At 38.5% G+C, this 17,432-nt stretch overlaps 1 long non-coding RNA gene across 8 annotated transcripts in view; it reads right to left on the bottom strand.

Moving 5' to 3' along the window:
* Positions 1 to 9,406: 9,406 nt before the first annotated feature.
* LOC122436628 overlaps positions 9,407 to 17,432 on the bottom strand; it is a 120,110-nt gene continuing 112,084 nt past the window's right edge. For all 8 annotated transcript variants that reach the window (XR_006268060.1, XR_006268058.1, XR_006268057.1 and 5 more), the window contains one exon: positions 9,407 to 14,561. This is a non-coding gene — a long non-coding RNA (uncharacterized LOC122436628). The remainder of the gene's footprint in view (positions 14,562 to 17,432) is intronic.

The raw sequence follows: 17,432 nt of genomic DNA on the forward strand, positions 1-17,432 counted from the left end.
CTTATTTTTTAAATAGGTTTTAAAGATTAGGAAAATAAGGCTCAGAGGTGGAACTACTAGTCCACAGTGAAGACAGTTCATAGAACGCCCAGGCAAAACCGGAATTCAGATCCCTGCACAGTACGCTTTTATACCATATACGGTAGGAAATACATTTTCTCAAATGTGTTTATTCCCTCATGCATTAAAACAAATATTTATTAAGTAGTGATTTAGTTTTATTTAGTAGTACCTATTAAATGTCAGATACTGCACAGGAGCAGTAAACAAGTCATAAAATAATCCCTCACTTTACAGACTACATTTAGGTGGAAAAGACAAAATAAACGAGAGAAATAAGTAAAATATATAATAATTTTAATGGTGGAAGTACTATGAAGAAAAATAAAGCAAGAAGGGAGCCAAGGCACAAAGCAAAGAGAAACTGTAAATTTAAATAAGTTGGTTAGAATAACTACACTGGAAAAGACGTTTGAACAAAGACTTAAAGGACATGAGACACTGGACATGTGAATATCCAACAGAAGAGCATTCTAGGAAGAGGCATGAATGCAGAAACCCTCATCTGAGGGGGTATCTAGCATATTCAAGGAAAAACAAGGAGGGCAGTGTGGCTGGAGCAGGGGGCAAGGCAGAGAGTACAGGAAATGAGGACATGTTGTATAGTTAGGGTTTGTCTGCCTTTCATTCTAGGTGAGGCTAGAAGTCAGTGGAGCATAAGTAGAAGATTGAGTGGGTGAAGTCGCTCAGACATGTCCGACTCTTTGTGACCGCATGGACTGTAGCCTACCAGGCTCCTCTGTCCATGGCATTTTCCAGGCAAGAATACTGGAGTGGTTTGCCATTTCCTTCTCCAGGAGATCTTCCCGACCTAGGGATTGAACCCAGGTCTCCCGCATTGTAGGCAGATGCTTTACTGTCTGAGCCACCAGGAAAGTCCATGAGCAGAAGATTGACAGGATGTAAATTATATTATAGTTGAATAATTGGTTGCTCTTAGAGAGCAGAAGTCTGGAGATGCGATGGTAGAAGAAAGAAGACTGGTTCAGAAATTTTCAACAACAATCACAGTGAAATGTGGGAGAGGCCAGAGTTACAGAAGAGAAAGTGTTGATATGTAGTTAGTTCTGGAGATATTTTGAAGGTTAAGTCAAGAGGATTTCTTGACCATTTGGGTATGAGCGTGAGAAAGGAGGAGAGGAGTCAAGAGTGACTCCAAAGTTTGTAGCCGTGCAACTGAATGAGGGAGTTGTCATTTACTGAAATGCGGAAGGCTTTAAGAACAGCAGATTGTGAAAAGACTGGGGAATTCCATTTTAGATATGCTGAGTTTGAGATAGTGTTTAAGACATCCAGGTAGAGATCAAGCAGTCACTTGTATCTACAAATTGGGAGCTCAGGCAGAAGGCCTGGACTGGAGAAATAAATGTGGGATCAATAGCTTATATGTGATATGCAAGCTGCAAGAATGGATGAAGTTATTAGGGGAGCAATTATGGACAGAGGAAAGGTCAGAGGACTGAACTCTGGAGCAGCCCAAAGTTTAGAAATTATAAAAATGAGAAAGAGCTGTCAGTGCAATGCAAGATTAACTATTTCAAATGCATCTTAATTACCTGAAATGAGTACTAAAAACTGGCCACTGCATTTAGCAATCTGAATGTCATTGGTTGTTGATAAGTGCAGTGTCCATGGAATGCTGGTTTGCTTGAGAGAAGTGGGTTCAGGAGTGAGGGGCAGGGGAGAAGAGTAGGAGATGGCCTGGTGTCAGTTGTTATGTACTTGCCTTGATATTTCTATGTGGTTGCTAAGTGTAAAGAATCTTTTAGGAATTATAACAATAACTGTTTACTAAGTTGCCTTTATATTATAGGTTTGCAGTATGCACTTTAATGCATTTAAAAAAGAATAACTCCTTGCAACAAAATGTAGTTTACAAATGAACAAAGTGATGATTAAAGAGGTTAAGTAACTTTCCCAGCACCCCATGTTTGGTATATGGCAGAGCCAGAATTTGAATTTAGGTCAGTTTCACGCCAAGTCTTCATTCTTAACCACTGTGTTACATTGCCTTTAAATATGACAAGGCCATGTTACATTGTCAATTAAATATTAAACAGTCACGTAAAAGTAATTCTCTCCTGAGGTTAAATACTAGCTTGGAAGGAAGAATGCAGAAAGGTAAGTGAAGTTCCTCTCTCTTTGTTGGTTAGGGTATTTTATTCTCTAGCAGGCACAATAGGGAGAACTGAATGGGTTGTTCATCATTTCAGCTGTCAGCCAACTCCCACCCGGTCACTATATATGAAGCCCTCTTTGATATAAAATGATTTAATGAACCAATTTTGAAGAAATATTGTTAATTTCAAATAACTCCCATTGGGAAAAATTCAGCCCTATCAGAAACAAAAAAAGGAGAACCGAGGTATGTCTATAAGTCCAATACACCAAATACTAAGAGCAATTTCCTTGTTTGTTTTTCTTATCTGGTTGTCTTTTTGCATGAAAAGCAGTGATACACCTTAGCAGAGGAGAAGTAAAGTGAAGAGTTAGTTGTTCGATCATGTCCGACTCTTTGTGACATGCACTGTAGACCACCAGGCTTCTCTGTCCATGGAATTCTCCAGGCAAAAATACGGGAGTGGTTTGCCATTTTCTTTTCCAGGGGATCTTCCCAATCCAGGGATTGAATCTGGGTCTCCAGAATTGAAGGCAGATTCTTTACCTTCTGAGCCACCAGTGTAGCATAGGAGAATTTGTGGTAAAGTGTGATGGACAAATCTCCTAATACCCTGCAGGCCCACTTCCTGTCCACACCTTCCATTCAGTTTCAAGTGGTGCTTTAATTTACCCTCATACTCAGCTACTGAATCTTCAGGCTTGGGCCCTGTGGGATAAGAGGAGGATAACATCAAACAGAATGTTGATGGAGCTCTGCATGGCTATCAAGAGGAACATAAGAGTATCAGAATTGTCTCTGTTCTGAAAGCCCGAGCTTTATAATCCTGTTACAGCTTGGCCCAGTATGAAGGAAAGAAAAGGGTTAAAGTAGCAAACAGACCTTCCTTATTGGACTGTGAAGAAAGCTGAGTGCCGAAAAATTGATGCTTTGAACTATGGTGTTGGAGAAGACTCTTGAGAGTTCCTTGGACTGCAAGGAGATCCATCCAGTCCATCCTAAAGGAGATCAGTCCTGGGTGTTCATTAGAAGGACTAATGCTGAAGCTGAAACTCCAATACTTTGGCCACCTCATGCGAAGAGTTGACTCATTGGAAAAGACCCTGATGGGAGGTCATTGGGAGGGATTGGGGGCAGGAGGAGAAGGGGACGACAGAGGATGAGATGGCTGAATGGCATCACCAATTTGATAGACATGAGTTTGAGTAAACTCCAGGAGTTAGTGATGGACAGGGAGGCCTGGCATGCTGCGATTCATGGGGTCACAAAGAGTCGGACATGACTGAGCGACTGAACTGAGCTGAACCGAGGTACTACTAAAGCTTTGTATCAGCTGACTTTGTATTTTGTGTGTGGTATTAGGGAGGAAAAAAAACACTGCAGTTTAGTATGATAATCACATATTAAGTAAGGCAAGAAAACCAGAAGAGCTAGTGAAAATATTTGGGGAATTCTGAAGAGTTTACAAACCAGCAAATGTTACCAGGTAAACAAAACAAGGGATAGCCTGGTTATGTTGTTTTTCCGTCACTAAGTTTGTCTGACTCGTTTCGACAAAGTCATGAAGCACACCAGTCTCCCCTGTCCTTCCCTATCTCCTACAGTTTGCTCAAATTCATGTCCATTGAGTTCGTGATGCTATTTAACCACCTCATCTTCTGTCGTCCCCTTCTCCTTTTGTCTTGAGTCAACTCTTCGCATCAGGTGGCCAAAGTAATGGAGCTTCAGTTTCAGCATCAGTCCTTCCAATATTTGGGGCTTATTTACTGTAGGATTGACTAGTTTGATCTCTTTATGGGTATAGGGTAGAATTGAAACTGAGTCCCCATAAAACCGAGTTCCTCTACAGAGTTTATGATTAACCTCTCCATCTAAAACATTATACCCTTTCTAGTCCCACTCCTATGCCCCTTAGGACTGAAGAGTATCAAAGAAAAGTGAAAGTCTCTCAGTCGTGTTTGACTCTTTGTGACCCAATGGGTTATACTGTCCACTGAATTCTCCAGGCCAGAATACTGGAGTTGGTAGCCTTTCCCTTCTCCAAGGGATCTTCCCAACCCAGGGATCGAACCCAGGTCTCCCGCATTGCAGTCGGAGTCTTTACCAGCTGAGCCACAAGGGAAGATCAAAACTGAGAAGGGCCCTGCAGTGTCCTCCAGGATACAAAAGTCCCTCTGTGTCCTCTGTTTCTTGTTTGCAGAAAAAGGCTTTAGTCTTCTAGGCCTTCCTTGAGTTCCAAAGAGCAGACCCAAGCAATTACTACCAAGGGAAGTGAGGTGAGAGAGAAATGAAGAAAAAGCAGTTAAGCCAGAAAAGTGATAGTAATGGTTCAGCAATAAAACAGAATCCTAGTTTCTCCACAAGGAGTATACATAAGAATCTGATGCGTATCTCTGAGTAGTTCTGCAGAAACTAAGACACCGTCACCCTCCCAACACAGGTAGAGGACAGTGACCACAGGCTGACCACAAGCATGTAGAACCCAGCCTGACTGGAACCAAAAAGTTGATTAAGATCCCTGAAATATCACCCTGGTACCTCACCACCAATCAATCAGAAGTCATGCACCCTCACCCTAAATGTTGCCTTTAAAAACTTTTCCCTGAAAGTCATCAGGCATGTCATATCTTCTGAACATGAACTGCCTGTTCTTCTAGCTTTGGTGTTAGTTGGTATTAGTCGTTCAGTCATGTCCAACTCTGCAACCTCATGCACTCTAGCCCACCAGGCTCCTCTGTCCATGGAATTCTCAAGGCAAGAATACTGCAGTGGGTTGCTACTTCCATCTCCAGGGGCTCTTCCCAACCCAGCGATCAAACTTGGGTCTCCTGCATTGTGGGCAGATTCTTTGCCATCTGAGCCATCAAGGAAGCCTTTTCTTGGTTAGCGCCTTGCAAATAAATGCTGTGTTTTCCTTCAACAGGACTTGGTGTCAGTAAATTGGTTTTGCTTTGTGACAGGCAAGCAAATTCAAGTTTGTTTCAGCAACAAAATCTACTGATCAGGCACCTACTTTTAATTTTATAGAAATAGAAATCTACAGTAAAATATTTGTATTTGTAAAGCCTTATTCTTCTTTTTAAAAAAGCTACACCTGTACAAAGAAAAAAAATAAAATATAATAGTGTAAACTGTGCAAAGTCTCCCTGACTTTGGGTCTTCAATTAAGTCTTCAATTCTTTTCCTCAAAGGCAACCAGTTTCTAGTTCCTTATTTAGCCTTCCAAGTGTATTTTATGAATATATCCTCATTTATTACCTATATCTTTGGAATAAAAACAATTGATTCTTTCTTGATACTTTCACTTTACTTTTTCACATTCTATGGATTTTGGTATGGTAATCATATACCATTCTGAAAAATAAATAGCATGACTTTTTTCCTCTAAAAATATTAAAACAATTCATAAATATTTAAACACTTAAGTTTCCCTTTACTTTCAAAATTTTACTTCACAATTTTCCACAGAATATGCTTGACTTTGTCAGAAATCAGAATTTTAAGGTCAATATTTGCCCAGACAAAATCCTTAAATGTTTCTGTTCAATGTTCTTGCAATCACTACATTTAGTATAAAATTAGAACATGGTAAGAAACCAGTGCTTATTAATTTAACACTGTTCTTTGATAGAGTCAGCTTTATGAATGCACCTAACAGAGGCTATGTTAGTTGACTTGCCTTTGATTTCTAAGTCTTTCTTTATATAGTCCTTTAATATTTTATGAATCCAAGGAACGATTCAGTACAAAACTGAAATACACAAGCTGGAAGGAGAGAAGAAAAGTGAAGTCCCTGTGTCCTTTGAAATGAAGGCACAGAAATACATTGCATTTGTTTACCCTTTCATTTCTTCACTGGGTGTCATAAATGTGTGTCCCTGATTTACCTGGATGCTACAGCACATACAGAGGTGGGCAGAATATTTTTTCATGCTCCTTTTCCAGCTAGAGAACACTTGGATGACTCAGGACCGCCCCTCTGGCTAATGGCAAGTAGTCTTTCAAAATGTGTTTAGTTTTTTGACAATAATCTGGTAGCTTTTGAGGTCTTGAGAAAGGATGAAAAGGAACCTGTTACGACTTGGGGAGAAGGGAGAAGAAGCTGTGGAATATAAAGATTTGCCATACTTATAAGTTATTGATTTCACGATGTAATGTGAGAAAAGGCAAAATGCAGCTACTACAGTCAATTAAAATAACAGATGACATTTGCGCTCAGCTGAGGTGGTTCAGGAAAATGTGCACAGAGCCCTCTGACATAGGACTTCCTCTTACTCCAAAGTCCTCCCAACCCTCCCTCTCTAAAACAAGCCACCCATTGACCTCATTTGTTTCCGAAATGGCTTTTTTTTTTTAATTGAAACTGTTTCTCACTGAAAACTTTTGACTATATAGCTGCATAATAAAAAGTTAGCCATCAACATACATAAAATATATACACTCAGTGAATTCAACTTAAGAAAATTTCCCAAAATATTCATGTAAATTTTGGGGGACTAGACAGACAAAACAATAGCTAATTGAGTTTTTCACTTTCACCTAATTATTTTTGGTCATGCGAAGACATAGACTGAGCTTGGCTGAACACTAATCATTCATTTTCTATAGCTACACTTAAGAATTCAACCTGCACAGAGTATGCTAGGATAAAGAAGCTAGGATACAGAAGCTCAAATTGACATGAGAAATAATGCTACAGGTGATAGCATTTTAGCTGGAGAAAAAAAATTCCTGGGATTCTGCAAAATTGTCTATAGAAGAAAAAACTGAAAGAAATGGGACAAAATGGAGTTTATCAGATGCATAACACACAGGATGAAAAAAAGATCATGGATACAAACTGATATAAAACAACAGTATGAAACTATTTATAATAAATGAAAGAGAAAAAAGACATGGTCATATCTGAATTAAGATCTCTTCTTCTTGGTGTCAGATATATAAAATAAAAATCTACCCTTAAATATACAAGAGGACTAAATAATTGACTGGCTTCCGCTTTGCTTTAAACCAAAGACAGAGTATGATGGTCAGGAAAAAAGCTTGTAATTATCGTTTCCTTTCTTTATAGAGTAATGCTTATTGCTTTTCACTTCTCAGGATAAAAAAGTACCAGATTTATGAGGGCTTTTTCCTCCTCACCTCATCCCTGGACCCAGTTTAAGGCTTAATCGTCATCCTTTCAGAGTACAGCATTTCAGTTCATTTCAAAGCACTGGATTGGTGCTGATGAGAATGGGACCAAAATAAAAAAGAGATTAGCTGTCCTGAGAAATGTCCATTGTAAGTACTGCAAGAATAGTGAACCAACCAGCCAGAATAAACTGAAGTTGCCTGCTGCTGTTTACAGGAAATTGTACAAAACAGTCCTGGAACAGAAGGGAATGGGCCATATGTCATCGACTTTGAAGATGGAGGAAAAGTTTCTGTATAAGCACCCTCCAAAGAAAATAAAAATTAACACATTCAAATACATTTGCTTCAAAACACACACAAACTGAGAAAAAAACAATCTTAAAAACTAATTTGAAAATAATATGAAACATTATTGTGGAAGTTATAGTGTTCTATTCCTTTAAAAGAGTGATAAGCTTTATGGGCTTCCCAGGTGGTTCAGTGGTAAAAAAGAAAAAAAAAAAAAAAGTATGCAATGCAGGAGACATGGGTTCGATCCCTGGGTCAGAAAGATCCCCTGGAGAAGGAAATGGCAACCCACTCCAGTATTCTTGCCTGAGAAGTCTGATGGACAGAGGAACCTGGCAGGCTACCGTCCATGGGATCGCAAAAGAGTAGGACATGACTTAGTGACTAAACAACAACAATAAGCTTTATGCTATGCCCGCGATAACAAAGATAATGAATTCTTCCAAAGATTTGGCCACTAAACAGTTTTTAAAAATATGAAAATAATTACATCAGTGTATGGACTCTGGAAAATTTCTTCTCCGGTAATAAGGTCAGATAGACATTTCCTGTTTCACATTTCTAGTACACGTTGTCTTTTAAACAATAATAGTGTGAAACAATAGCTTGGCCTGAGTTCAACGCATACTAAGAAATGCCCTGGCCCTTGAAGGCTGGGATGAATCAGCCTCAAATGGCAAAGATCTCAGTGACGACAAGAAAGGCAGACTGTCTGGGGTGTGGTGGCCCTAGAGAATAAGATTCAAGAAGCTGACCCACCTAGACGTCAATCTTTGATGTTTTTTGACCATGAAGAGTGTCTATGTTTAATCTGTACATTTACAGAGACAGCATTTAGGCTTGTGTCTGCATAACTTGGCTTTTAAATAAATTGGTTTGCAAGGCAAAACTGCAATACAGAAAAAGAATGAGTTGGCAATTCCTCTTAAATTGTTAACCAAGATTGGCCATTGTTTTCACAACTCAACCTCCTGCTCTAGCAATAATGCAGTCAACAATGAACCCTTTCCTGCTCCTTACCAAACTTTGCAACCCACTGGGTTACCCTATTCATAGGTCTTACCACTACTTTGAATAGTATGAAACAGAGCCACCCAGTAGTGGGCCCCTACTAAACATCATTATTCATACACTCATCTTCTCTGATGCCAAACTGGGATCCTCAATACATTTCTTATTTTTTGTTTTTTATGCACTTGCATGCTCATTCAGTCATGTCCGACTCTCTGGGATCCCATGGACTGTAGCCCACCAGACTCCTCTATCCATGGAATTCTCCAGGCAAGAATATGAGAGTGGGTAGCCATTCCCTTCTCCAGGGGATCTTCCTGACCCAGGGATTGACACTGGGTTTCCTACATTGCAGGAAGATTCGTAACCGTCTGAGCCACCAGGGAAGACCTGAGAATATTTAGGCCAGTCATTTCCAGTGATATCTCTCGTTTCTAATCTTCTGCTACTCAGTTATGGAAAGTAGATGAAGAGAGTATCCTAAAATAAAACAAACAATTTTAGAAGGGTTAACAATGTGACCAGCATACAGAGTTAGGAGGGGCAGAATCTGAGCTGAGAAGTTACACAGAAAAGGGAATGACAATGGGAGAAAAAGGTAACTAAGAAGAGGTTGCCTTTCATCCAATACCAGAGAATGAAGGAATGAGAAAGCTGGACGTCCTCCTTGACCAAGACTTCTCCTTCACTCTCTATATGCAACTCATTATCAAGCCATCCTCATTTTTTACTACAAGGGATAAAATACCTGCTGTTTTTTTCCCCAAAAAAGAATAAAGTTTTATTCACTTATAAAACAATAATATTTATTTTTAAATTTAAAAACGATATAAAAAGACAGAGAAAAATAACAAAAAATTATCTCCTACCCTACTACCTAGAAATAAGCACTGTTTTAATATTCTGTGGAACAGCCTTATAGATATCTCTCTATATACACACATGCACATTCCTGAACACACATACAGACAATTTTATAGAAAGTGAGGCATGTTACACAAGGAGTTGGGAAACATTCTGTTTTTTTACTTAACAGGTCACAGAAGTCTTTCTACTTCAATAAACATAGATATACACAATATTTTTTTCACTTTTTAATGGTTGTATAATTTCCATTGATAGGAATATGTCGTAATTTATTTAACGAATCTTTCATCGAAAGAAATACTTTTTTTCAATTTTAACAGTTAGGATAGCACTGATACTGATACCTTGTACGTGTGGTGTATGCGTAGTTGCTTCATTTGTATCCGACTCTTTCTCGACCCCATGGACAGCAGCCCACCAGGCTCCTCTGTCCATGAGATTCTCCAGGCAAGAATACAGGAGTGGGTTGCCATTTCCTCCTCCAGGGGATCTTCTCCATCCAGGGATCAAATCTGTGCCTCCTGTGTCTCCTTCATTGCAGGCGGATTCTTTACTGCTGAACCACTGAGGAAGCCCAACCTTGAACATATATATGTGCTATGATGAGAATTTCTTTACTAATCTGGTAACGAAAAGTAGTTCTTGTCTTTTTATTTCTACTTTTTGATCGTTAGTGAAGTTTTAACATTTTGTAGGGCAATTATATTCTTTGATAAATTGCTGCATCCATTTTTTCTATTAGAAAGTTTTTTATCTTATTGAGTCATAAGACCACTTTGAATATTAGGAATATCAACCTTCTTATCTTTCATATCATTCAGGTGTCACAAATGTTTTCCCCAGTTTGCCCCTTGCTTCACAGTTTTATTATGTTTTTACTGAAGCATTTAATTTTTACATAGTCAAATTCTTTCTTGGTTCAGTCCTGTTGAATTAATCTCCTACAATTTCTACCAGCACTAACCTAAATCAGATGGCTTATCATCTTTCACCCAGATAACTGTAAAAACCTGGATTGGTCTCTCTGATCTGCCACTGGGAATCTACACTAACAGAGGTGTCAGAGGGTTCTTTTTAAAATGAAAATCTGTCCAGGTCATTCTGTCTAAGACTATTCAGTGGTGTGTGTCTCAGTGGTGTATGGCTCTTCTAGGAGTCAATAAAATAACAACTAACTTTGGCAAATATTCCTGGAGCATTATTTATCTGTGAAGATTTTTGAAGAAAGAAGCACATTAATCTTATTTTAGGAGAAACATGGGAGACTTCCCTGGTGGTATAGTGGACAACAATCTGCCTGTTAATGCAGGAGACACGGGTTCGATTCCTGGTCCAGGAAGATACCACATGCCACAGAGCAACTGAGTCCATGGGCCACAGCTGCTGAGTCAGAGTGCTACAGCTACTGAAGCCCACGCACCTAGAGCCTGTATCTCTCAACAAGAGAAGCCACCCCAATTCGATACCTGTGCACCTGTGCACTCGAAAGGCGCCCCCGCTGCTTGCAGCCAAAGAAAGCCAGAGCGCAGCAATGAAGATCCAGCACAGACAAAAATAATTAATTAATTAAAAAGAAAAACACAAATATATTATGGAGCAGGATCCAAAATTCAAATGAATTTTTAAGATAAGCAATAAGGTTTCAAAGACATATCAGTATTTAGGAGGAAATGTTTAAAAGGCAATGGATATAGAGGATAACTCTCTAATGCTTTGACATGTGCATTGGGGAGTGCCTTGCATTCACCAAAATTCACTGCCTTTTCCCCTTGTTGACATAGATTTCCCAGCCTCCCTTGAGGTTAGGTGCGACGATGTGATTGAATTCTGGTCCCTGGAGGTGGAAGACGTTAGGGTGATCATACAATGTATTGCCCAAATTAGGACACTATTGGGAGTGCAAGAGGACACTTGCACTGTTAATTGCTGTCCTAGGAATTCAGGCATAAACTGAGGCGTGTGATCACCGTGGGGAGAAGTGAAGTGTGTCACCCCGAGGCGGGCCCAGGCCTAACTCGCTCGTCTCTTCTCCAGTCTGTTGACAGATGGGGCAGATGCTGGAGGAAGCCTCAATGCCCTGGATAGAGCCATGGCTTGCACTAAACTGATCTGAGAGTGAGAACAGCACTTCCAGCATTTCAAACCATTGTAGTGGCAGCAGTTCTTGCCCTGACTAGCACAATGTGGAATTCAAGGCTTTCTCTTCGGCCTTCCCCTAGCTTTCCAGCCGTGCCTTTCATCACTCTCTAGCTTGAATTTAAGCTCTAGCGAACTGAACTGCTTGCTCACATGTTTTAAGTATCTGTTTATGTGTCAGTCTCTCCCACTAATCAGGGAGCTCCTTGATAGCAAAAACTTAGTCTTAATTATCTTTGTAGCAAGTCACGACCTGGCACATAAGACATTTCATGAATATCTGTGGAGTGAAGAAATGTTTACCCCATGTAAGGAGTAAATTTTTCAGCAGTGGCTATTTCATTATACTATCAGAACACATGGAAGATCTTTTATATCTGCAAAGACATGTTATTCAAATACAAGATTTTGAAAAAATGAATTAAGTACTTTTGTAACCCTAAAACATGAATAAAAAAATATTCTTCCTCTTAGCCGTCAATGTTCCTTTATCTCTGCTTTCTCCCTGCACCCCACACACTGCTTATAAACACATACACACTCCTATTTGTTCATTTCCTGGGGGAATTTTTGACTTAACTAACAATAGTAGAAGTTCGAAGGAAAGGAAAGAGTTACAATTTTAAGTTCAGATCCTAATGTTGGCCAATAATCCCTGCATGAGGTGCTTTTGCTCAGCAGGGGGATTTATCTCTCCTGCTACCCAAGATGATTAAGAGTTGACTTACAATTGACGATGATGTACACTAAAGCATGTTATCAACTCAAGAAAGGGGCTTTGCCTGCATGATTTAATTAACATTAATGGTAGTTAAGCTGCACACACAGAGCATAATGTCCTCTTTGCTCTAAGAAAAGGAGGGGCTTTCACCACCTAGATTATGAAATATTGATGAATTCATGTATGCTGACATCCATCTAAAAATGGAATTGTTCAATCTGTCACTCCTTCCCCCTATCCACACACAAAAACATAATGGCAGTCCTGAGATAAACAAAAGGAGTGATGAGGGGGCGCAAATGAGGAAGGAGAATAAGAGTCAGGAAGGAAAAACACTGCAAATGAAATATGTCAGACTATAACCACAGACGCACAACATCCACAAACAATCACACATACACACACAGAGACAAACACCCACTCTACTAATTAATGCAGCTTTGCTTTCATGCCAGATATTGGGGAAACATTAATTAGAGAGAAATCTCATTAATACATTTCTCAGTTCATTAATTATGCATCAATGCCAAGTTTTTGTTGGCCTGACATAAGACGATCCTGTTCCAACGAAGATCTGATGCTGCACATTGCACAACAGTTATGGGGATTTCCTAACTCCATGGGATGGGGCTCAGGACCTACTCAATTCATATGTTGTATGTATTTGTGTCCTCTGATAAGTATTTTGTGATTATGAAATGTTCTTAAAGCTCACTACAATTATTTCTTAGCTAACACTTCATCCGTCTCTGTCACAAACATATTAGGAATTCTATTCAGCTGACAAAAAAAGTGACACAACATTGCAAATGTAATTAATGCCACTGAATTGTGCACTTAAAAATGGTTAAAGTGGTAAATTTAATGTGATATATATTTTGTCACAATAAAATTTTTAAGTAAAAGAGACTATCTATAGACTTTTTAAGAAGTTGTTCTAGGAAGTCTATGGATATAAAGAAAAAAAAAGGTTGACAAGTTCTCAGTTTCAAAAGACCTCACAATGTGCTTCCTTGTATTCAGAGAAAATATTTTGAGATGAACTTCAGAACCCAGACAAACTCAAATGTGCAAAGATTTGAGGAAAGCAAGGATGTTTAGTGGTCTTATCAACAAATATTAATTGAGCATCTGTAAAATTCTTAGCATTGTACCAGTTAATGTGGAGCTGTTTTTGTTGTTTACTCACTACGTCGTGTCTAACTCTTTTGCAACCCCGTGGACTGTGGCGCCCCAGGGTCCTCTGTCCATGGGATTTCCCAGGCAAGACTGCTGGAGCAGGTTGCCATTTCCTTCTCCAGGGGATGTTCCCGATCCAGGGATCAAACCTTGGTCCCCTGCACTGGCAAGGGATTCCTTCCCACTGTACCACCAGGGAAGTCTTGTGTACTGTATTTACCGAACAGGTTTATTTACTTAAATTCTCTTCTTCATTGTATATCTGATAAGGTACATATTTGTCCCATCAACCTTCCACTGAGCCGTTGTCTGGGATCAGCCCAGCCTGTAACAGAGCAAGGAAGAAGATAGGAGTGCCTCTTGCCTAACACTATATAATGTGTGGAATATGAGGGAAATCATTAAAGGCTATCTAAGGAGAGACTGCTGAGGGAAGTACCTGTCAGTGTCCGAATGCCCACCAAAGAAGGGTTTCAGTGGGTTAATGAGATCTTTGCTAGGAAACCAAGTGGTTAGAGAACAAGATGCAGCAGTAGGTCCAAATGGGTGGGCTGCATTTTTGTATGTTTCTTAATATTCATGCTCTGTCAGCAGACCCAGTTTACCTGATAGAGACCAGAGGGTTGGGACGAATGAGATTCAAATATCCTCCATATGGAACAACTAATATTTATGCAGCATTTTATACATTTGCTAAGATGGTTCTGGGGAAGAAGTTTCACAGGTGTCATTTCAGCTGAACCTTGAATCAAGTAGATATGAATAGTATTCACAATTTACAGATGAAGATAAGGCTTGAATAATGGGCTTCCACTGTAGAAACAGCTCATCTGGGGCTTGACCTTCACTCCCTGAATCACCTTGAAGTAAGGTCATTTCTCCAACTGGAGGAGCCAGTCTTTGGGTATGTTGTCTGCTGACCACCTCCTGGCTGGCTGGTCAGAGAAGCAGCAGTAACAGTAGCAGCACTCAGGATGAGGAAGATGATGGATCCTGGAGGTCTTGGTGAACTTTTTGAGATCTCAGTTGCTCACTTAAGAGGTCCTAGAAGAAAAGCAGTGGGAAATAATGGTCAAGTATGAATCCTCATTAAGTTTTTCCCTGATAACTTTCCAAATTATTTTCTAACAAAATACAGAGCAATTTAAGGCATATGACTCAGAAGCAGTGAAAAGAGGTTAAGTAAATTTTCAATTAAAAAACAAAAAGCCCGCTTTGCAGAGCTATCTACTTAGGTATATGCCTCAGGCTTCTTAGGAAATGCGTCTCTAAAAATAAAATCTAGAAATTTTATTGATGCTGAACCTATCTTACTCCAGCAAAAAGCAATAACTATTCATCAATAGATACGCAAACTAATTATAAAACAAAACAAAATCCTCCAAGCAAAAGCAATAGAGGGCACACTTTTAAAAAGGTTGTAAAGCCTAATTCACCTCACACTTATCTCATTGAGATGCATTTCTAATAAAATTATACTTACTGTTAAGTCAAATCATGTAACTTTTAAAAATCAACTGTATATTAATAATAATTATACTGGTGACTTATGGCAGAGATGTTTGGACCTCATGTTCATGGGAAATTTTTAAAATTTTAAAGTTCAATTTATATAAATGTTTTTGTCAAAATATTAATAAAAGATACTTAAGCATAAACATATATTAGAATAATATCTTATGGATGAGCTGGAATGGAAACATAAGTTTAAGGGAAAAAATGATGTAAATACTTATAAAGAAAGCATAAATATTTACTTTTTAAATGGATGGTAGGGATATTAAATTGCTATGGTATTTAGAACACATTAATTTCTATTAAAAAAGAATACAACATTTTAATTTTTAAGTAAAATATTTCCCTGAGAGAAATTATATCCTCTGTAACTATTTGCACTTACAATAAAAATTTTCAACTGTAACAATGTGCAAGAGGGACACATGCTTTCGCAAAATTCTTTTGGGCTGCCTAAGTGGGAAAAGAATCTGAAAAATAGATACACGCATATATGTATAATTGAATCACTTTGCTGAAACTATCACAACATTGTTAAATCAACTGTACTCCAATATAAAATAAAAAGTCAAAACAATTCTATTAGGCTGCATGTGAATAGGAAAGTTTAAGGACCATTATGCTACAGGAACACAGCATTTGTCTAATATTTGTGTTGGAAATGCAGTCATTTCTAAAATGTTCTGTAGAAGGCAGAAAATCATATCCTGAGAGTACAACATCATAGCAATGTATTACTACAGCAACCATAATCTTCTGAAATAACTATTTGTGTCTCAGCCAACACCTCCTACTATTGGCTGCCTCGTTCTTCTACAACTACATCTTAAAACCTATTTGCCAGCTCATCATGCATATCAGGGAAGAAATAAGAATTTGGGAAGCTGCTGTAACATAATAATGTTAAGCCACACTATGATAAGTGATAATTCTCTTATATAACTAAAGGCACATGCATACACATGATCACATAAGTCTTGACCCAACCCAGCATAACACATGTGGCTGACATGCAGGATTACATTAGTTTTCCAGGAGTTGCTCCTAAGGACTAATCAGGAAGTTGCTTACCCTCAGGGAACAGCATATACCTAAATAAAACAGGCCAACATTGTACACAGGAACAACACATAGAACAGGAAAGGACCATCTCTTTGCGTGTGTTAATTTATCTTCAAGGCAAAGTGACAGTAATCCATTAAAGTTAAACTGGAATCAACTTTTAACAAAAATCCAGGAAAAAAAGTAGTTAAGTTTGCTGGAGCTATTGAGACATAGAGTTCTGCTACAAAAGTGTTCAGAAAAAGTTTTACAATCTAAACACACTGAAACTCCCTAGTGTAAAACACTCTTAGCTAAATTATGGGAAAAGCCAATGTCGTATCAGCACCAAACAATCACCCAGCATCAGAATGAAAAGAAGGAAATGTTGTTCTGAATAGCTTGCCAAGGCTAAAGAAAAGTAGAACAGTTGCTGAAGACGGATTGTACAGACCAAAAGGACGCATTCTAATTTGTGTTGCCGCTTAAATTTTGAAATAGGTCATTATCTTCAAATTTTGGGTAAATATAGCTGCATCAGAGTAAAACAGAGAGAAAGAGAGAGAGGGAGGAAGAGAGGAAAAAAGGGCTTAACAAGAAACAGTGAAAAATGCATTTTAATTTTTAGATTTCTCTCAATCGATATATCCTGTAACTCATTATAGGAGTATGCATGCTATGTTTTCCCCATTTAACTTTTGCTGAGAGATAAAGATTAGGTTAAGTTTACAAACAGTAGATCTGGGCATCCCTATAGTAAACAAGTGATTAACAATATCTTTTATATAGTCTTTAGAAAACCATTTTAATGTTTGTTTTCAACAACTTGACTGCTTGAGTATCTAGTGAAATATTTTTTAATCAAAATCACTTGACAATTTAACATAACACAGTAGTTCCTAACCTTTTTGAATATAATAATATTCAAGCTTATCATAAGGGAAAATTTCAAAAGCCACCAAGTTAAAAAGAAGGCTAGACTAAATCTCTATGTATTCATTATGTGGCTTCAACAATGCTCAACTCATGACCAATCTTGTTTCATCTATAACACACCTACTTGTTCCACCCATATTATTTTTGAAGCAGATCCAAATTATGAGATGATTTACTTTTGTTTCTAGAGTAAAATGTTTGAGGGCCCTCTCCTGTCACATTTCAGTTCTTGTATTTTTAATAATACTCAATTAAAATCTACAGGTCCATCTGGATTATTGCCCACCCCACTTCTGCGGATTTGCCCTGACTCTGTGCCACCCTCCCCATCACAAGGTTCTGTGGTCCGTGGCGGGGAAGCTCCTGGCATAATGAAAATAGCTGGTAACATCACTTAGAAATATGCTTATTCATTAATGCCTT

Source organism: Cervus canadensis, chromosome 2, assembly GCF_019320065.1.
Source record: "Cervus canadensis isolate Bull #8, Minnesota chromosome 2, ASM1932006v1, whole genome shotgun sequence".
NCBI classification, from domain to species: Eukaryota; Metazoa; Chordata; class Mammalia; order Artiodactyla; family Cervidae; genus Cervus; species Cervus canadensis.